We start from the raw sequence: 5368 nt of genomic DNA on the forward strand, positions 1-5368 counted from the left end.
ACAGCACATAACAACAACAACAACAACAATGCCTAGGATATCAATCTTTATGCATTCCATTTCATTTTTGACAACTTCCAATTTTCCGAGATTCATACTTCGTACATTCCATGTTCCGATTATTAATGAATCTTTGCAGCTGTTTCTCCTCAATTTGAGTGGTGCCACGTCAGCAAATGGAGGTCTTGAAAGCTTTACCTTATCCATATGAGTAAGGCTACTTTTACTCTGATAATGCAGTTCTTGCCCAGTCCTATTTTGAGAGCTTTCTAACCTAAGTGGCTCATCTTACTCCTCTGTATTGGACAATGTTTCTGGACTATTCAGTAATGTAACAGACAGTGTTGCTCTGCTATTCATAAGGTTTTCCCTGGCTGAGAAGTGGATGGCCTCTTCCTTCTTCCTAGTCTGTCTCATTCTGTAAGCTGGGCTGATACCTGTGCACCATGTGCACCCCACTGGGTTTGAAATACCAGTGGCACAGCCTCAAGACTCACAGCAACACGTCATGACAGTAGGACAAACCAACAGACAAGTTTGTCTCCCTTACCTGTTGGAAACCTCTCCTTTCTCCCACCTTCCTGCCTTACTATTTGTGGGGCATGGCCTGGGTTTCCTCTCCTCACCTGGATCCCTGCGGCTGACTGCTTGCCCTGTCTGGGTCCCCTAGCCTTTATGCTATCCTTTCTCCTGCCTTCCTGCCATGCCACTCGTGGCAGAGCGAGGAAATCTATGAGCCTTGTTAATACAGGTGAGTTTCAGGTTCAGTTTGATCCAGAAGTCCTTGATATCAGCAGGATTCTGGTTCTATTTCTCTGTAGCTCTCCCTGCTTTGCCCTCCTCTGAGTATCTGAGCTCAGGCCAATTCCCCTCACATCTAAGGCCTCACATCCACATGTCATATTGTCCAGTCAAGAGAGGAACCTGGGGCCCAACGTTCCCAGCCAAAGTCCTGTGAGCCATGCTGATTAGATGGGTTTGGGTCACAAGTTCACCACTATCACACTACTATAGAGATGGGACTTTGATTGGCTTAAGTCAATCAGCTGACCCCTGGAGCTGCCACCCTAATCCTTTGCCAATGTGTGGAGGCAGGGCAGTTTTTATAAGGAAAATGTATTGTCAGGAAGGAGAAAAGGAGACTGGACAGGTAGAAAGCAAATGTGGCTTCCACTACACTCCTGTCCACCCAACAGACTCAACTCCATCCCTTCCCCAGGAGTCTTGGGTGAAGAGGCTCCTGGGAGTCCCCTGACCACTTCCCCCATTCTTCCACTAGAGGAGTGGAGGTCCAGGGGACCTTACTCTGAGGAGAAAGCAGGTCAAACAGGGCCAGCTTGTCCACAATAAGCACAAACTCCAGAGCAGGCAAGGTCTCTGAGGTCATATAATGGAATTCGGGGTGTTAACATAGGAGCACTCAGGGCTGGTAGAGGGTCAATGAAAAAGGGGAAGACCTTCAACAAGATGGGTTGACAGAGTGGCTGCAACAATGGGCTCGAGTATAGCAAGGGTTGTGAGGCTGGTGCAGAACTGGGAAGTGTTCCGTTCTGTTGCACCTAGGGTCGGTATGAGTCAGCTCCAACTCAACAGCACCTAACAGCAACAACTCAGAGCTGAGAAGCTGACGGAGTCAGTCCGATGGAGAAAAATACCTCTGGTGCCCTGCGGAGGATGACTCAGGACTGGGAGCAGGGTCTGAGCAAAAGAGCTGGACCAGGGCCTGACAGGAGGAGGAGAGGAGGGTGCAGGTGGAAGAGCCACTCAGAAGGTTGAGTGAGCAGGCTGTGGACTGGCAGTCCATGAAGGCCATGCAAACAGGAGGGCCATCTAGGGAGAGATCAGTGCTCTGCCCTGAGGACTGGGAGGTGGTGGAGCCATCCTTAAGATGAGGACCAGGGGGAAGGAGCAGGTTTGGGGGAAACACTGAGGTCATGCTGGATGTGAGAGGTCTGAGACTTCCAGGGGAAGCTTTCTAGGAGGCTGCAGAAACCCCAGAACTGGATGCTCAAGAGGGAGGTCAGAGGTGGCCAAGCTGTGTGGCACAATAGTCAGCAGGACGGACACACCCATCAACAAAATTATGGCAGCAACAGTGTAAAGGAGAATATGATGAGACGATATCCACCATTGATCCTTTTACTTGGATTACAGTCCAGTAGTCCTCACAATGGTCTATCGTGTTCTTCATTCCACAGATGAGGAAAAAGAGGGTCAGGTATGCAAACATGTATGATTACAAAAATAGGTTCCTGAAAGGTATTATATACAATTCAACAGCATTGCTCATATAAATCCTAAGTAAAAATGAAACAGAAAGAAACTGCTTGAACATGATTACCAAATTCCCTGATTACCAAAGATCAATGGTGGTTAAAAGCCAAAGCTACCTACTCCATTAAAATCAGGAGCAAAACAGGAACAAATCCTCTCACCACTCTTTTCCAATGTAGTATTTGGAGGTTTTAGCCACTGTAATAAGACAAGAAAAAAGAATAACTTTACACACTGGAAAAGAAGAGGCAAAATTTATCCTTTACCCAAGATACACTCTTTGGAGAGATCAGTCATGGGAGAATAGAAGGGCTGTGTATGCACAGGGAGACAGATCAGGGGGCATGGGAGGGAAGGACACAGGGAAGAGGTAACTATGGGGAGGAAGTGGGAGGAGAGCTGTTGCATTGTGGGAAATTACAGTCAATGTCATGAGACAAAGTGTATATGAACTGCTGTATGGACAATGAATTTGCTCTGTGAACTTTCACCCAAATCACAATAAAAATTTTTTTTAATTATATGCAGAAAAAATGTTGTGTATCTGCAAAATCTAGAGACTCCTATAAATAAAGAAAATCCAAATGGCAAGGCAATTTGAAAAGGTGACTGTATATAGAAAACTATAAAAAATAGCTTTTCTGAATATTACCTGTACCAATTACCATCAAATCAACTCTAGGTCACAACGACTCCCTGTGAATCAGAATAAAATTATGCTGCATAGGGTTCTCAATGGCTGATTTGTCGGAGTTAGATCACCAGGCCTTTCTTCTGAGGCAGCTCTGGGTGGACTCGAACCTCCAATCTTTTGGTCAGCAGCTGTGGCCTGGTAACTATTCACACCACTCAGGAACAATAAAAAAAAAAAGTTCAAAAGGGAAAGGAAAAAAGAAAACCAAACTCATTGCTGTCGAGTTGATTCAACTCACAGCAACCCCTCCTTGGATTTCCGAGGCAGTATAGCTCTGGTAGCATAGTGCCTAAGGCACTTGACTGCTAACCAGAAAGCTGGTGGTTCAAACCCACCAGCCACTCCTCGAAAGGAAGGTTGGGCATTCCTACTTCCGTAGTGATACTGCCTCAGAAACCCAAGGAGGGTTTGCTATGAGTCGGGGGCAACTCGATGGCAAATAACAACAACAACAAAATGTCTATGAATACTGGAAGGAAGGAAATCTTCCCTCGGAGGAGTGGCTGGTGGGTTTGAACTGCCAGCCTTCTGGTTACCACTCAAATGCCTTAGGCACTACACTACCAGAGCTCCCCAATTTCAATGGTCACAAAAACCAAATACCTAAGAATCAATGTATCTGGAGAATAGGATATATTTGAAGAAAAGTATACAATCTTGTTGAAACATGGTAAAGCTTGACATAAACAACTCAATGAGAAGATGGATGTCTCTAGATTGAGAAGCTCATATGCAGTTGTCCAGAGAATGTCTACGAACATCTCCATGAATGTTTCTAAGAACAACATGAGAATGTGTCAGGCTTTTCTCACCAGAGAGGGAAATTTTGGGCCTGATTTTGGCTAGTAGTCTTTTCCACGCAATATCAGACCTGTCAACCGTAAACAACAGGAAAACTTGCCAAACTTGCCAGTCGCTCTCAGCTTGCAACCCTCACGTGTGCAAGGTCTGCTGGCTAAGGAAGATCCCACCAGATCTGAAAAACTGTACCCAGGCACAGGATTCCATTATGTTACCTCATGGTCCAGATGAACACAAGTATCAGCCACGTCAACGTGTGTTTTAAATATTAGCACCTCCACTTCTGGCCAAGATGGAGTAAGAAGAACTAGAGTTACCTTCCTGCTGGAAACAACCAAATTCCAGACAAAAAAAAAAAGATGTTTTTTTCCAGGACACTGAACATTAGGAAACTGTCATGGATTGAATTGTGTGTCCCAAAAAACACGTGACAACTTGGCTTGGCCCTGATTCTCAGTGGTTTGGCAGTTATGTAATGATGTAATTTGACACTTATGTAATGATGTAATTTGGCAGTTATGTAATGACATAATCATCCCCAATGATGTGATCAGCCAGTCAATTGGAAGAGGATTAAGGTCACACCCCTGATCCGATATAAGGGGAACTTCCCTGGGATGTGGCCTGTAATACCTTTTATCTTATAAGAGATCAAAGGAGAATTGAACACAGAACCAACGAGAAAGAAGAGCCAGAGCACATCTTTTGGAACATGGGTCCCTGCACTGAGAACCTCCTAGATCCAGGGGAAGATTGATGCCAAGGTGCATGCAGATCTCCCAGGAACTCCAGGCTCACAGGTATTGAAAGGAGACATATGTCTCCTTTAGAAGGTTTCCCAGAAGTTCCAACCAGTGACTTCCATTTATATATAATTGGCAAGAACTGGTCATTTGGCCACCTCTGCAAGGGAATGTGGGAAAATGAATAGTTTAGCTTTCTAGTCTTCATAGCAGTGGAAGAAAAGAGTAAAAGGAATGTGAATGGTCTTTGGGAAGCTAATCCAGATTTACTTTCATAAGAAAAACAACTGTTTGAAATATGACTAAGAAGTTATAAAGCTAGTACTGTAAATGACTGACAACAGTAAAAAAAAAAAACTACTTAGGAAAACAGTGTTCTGGTTACCTAGTGCTGCTCTAACAAGAAATATACCACAAATGGGAGTTTGTTCTTAACAAACAGGAGTTTATTCTTATAATTTGGAGCTTTAAGTCCAAGTTCAAAGAGTCAGGCTCTAGGGGCTGGGTGAAAGCCCCTCAACCTTGGGGACCAGCTCTGCCTCCTGCTCCCAGCCCACTGGAGCTAGAGGCATTTCTTCACTCAGACAGCTGCTGGCTGCTGAGGCTGAGAAGCCCCAAGGTTGATAATTAAAAAGGCATAGTCCCAATATTACCAAATCACATGGCAGGCCATTAACTTAAGTCTGTTGTAAGTCCCAAGGTTGCCAGAGCATAGCAGGCTGCTGAACAACAGCACGGTTACATGCAGGGTCCAAGTGTGCCATAGTCTAGAGACCATTCCCAAGATTTCTCCTTATACACAGGAAGCAGACCACATCCCAAAGGCAGCTATTCAGCTGCTTGTGGTAGATCCCAC

Source organism: Orycteropus afer, unplaced genomic scaffold (genome assembly GCF_000298275.1).
Source record: "Orycteropus afer afer isolate SDZICR_OR568_19922 unplaced genomic scaffold, OryAfe1.0 scaffold00507, whole genome shotgun sequence".
NCBI classification, from domain to species: domain Eukaryota; kingdom Metazoa; phylum Chordata; class Mammalia; order Tubulidentata; family Orycteropodidae; genus Orycteropus; species Orycteropus afer.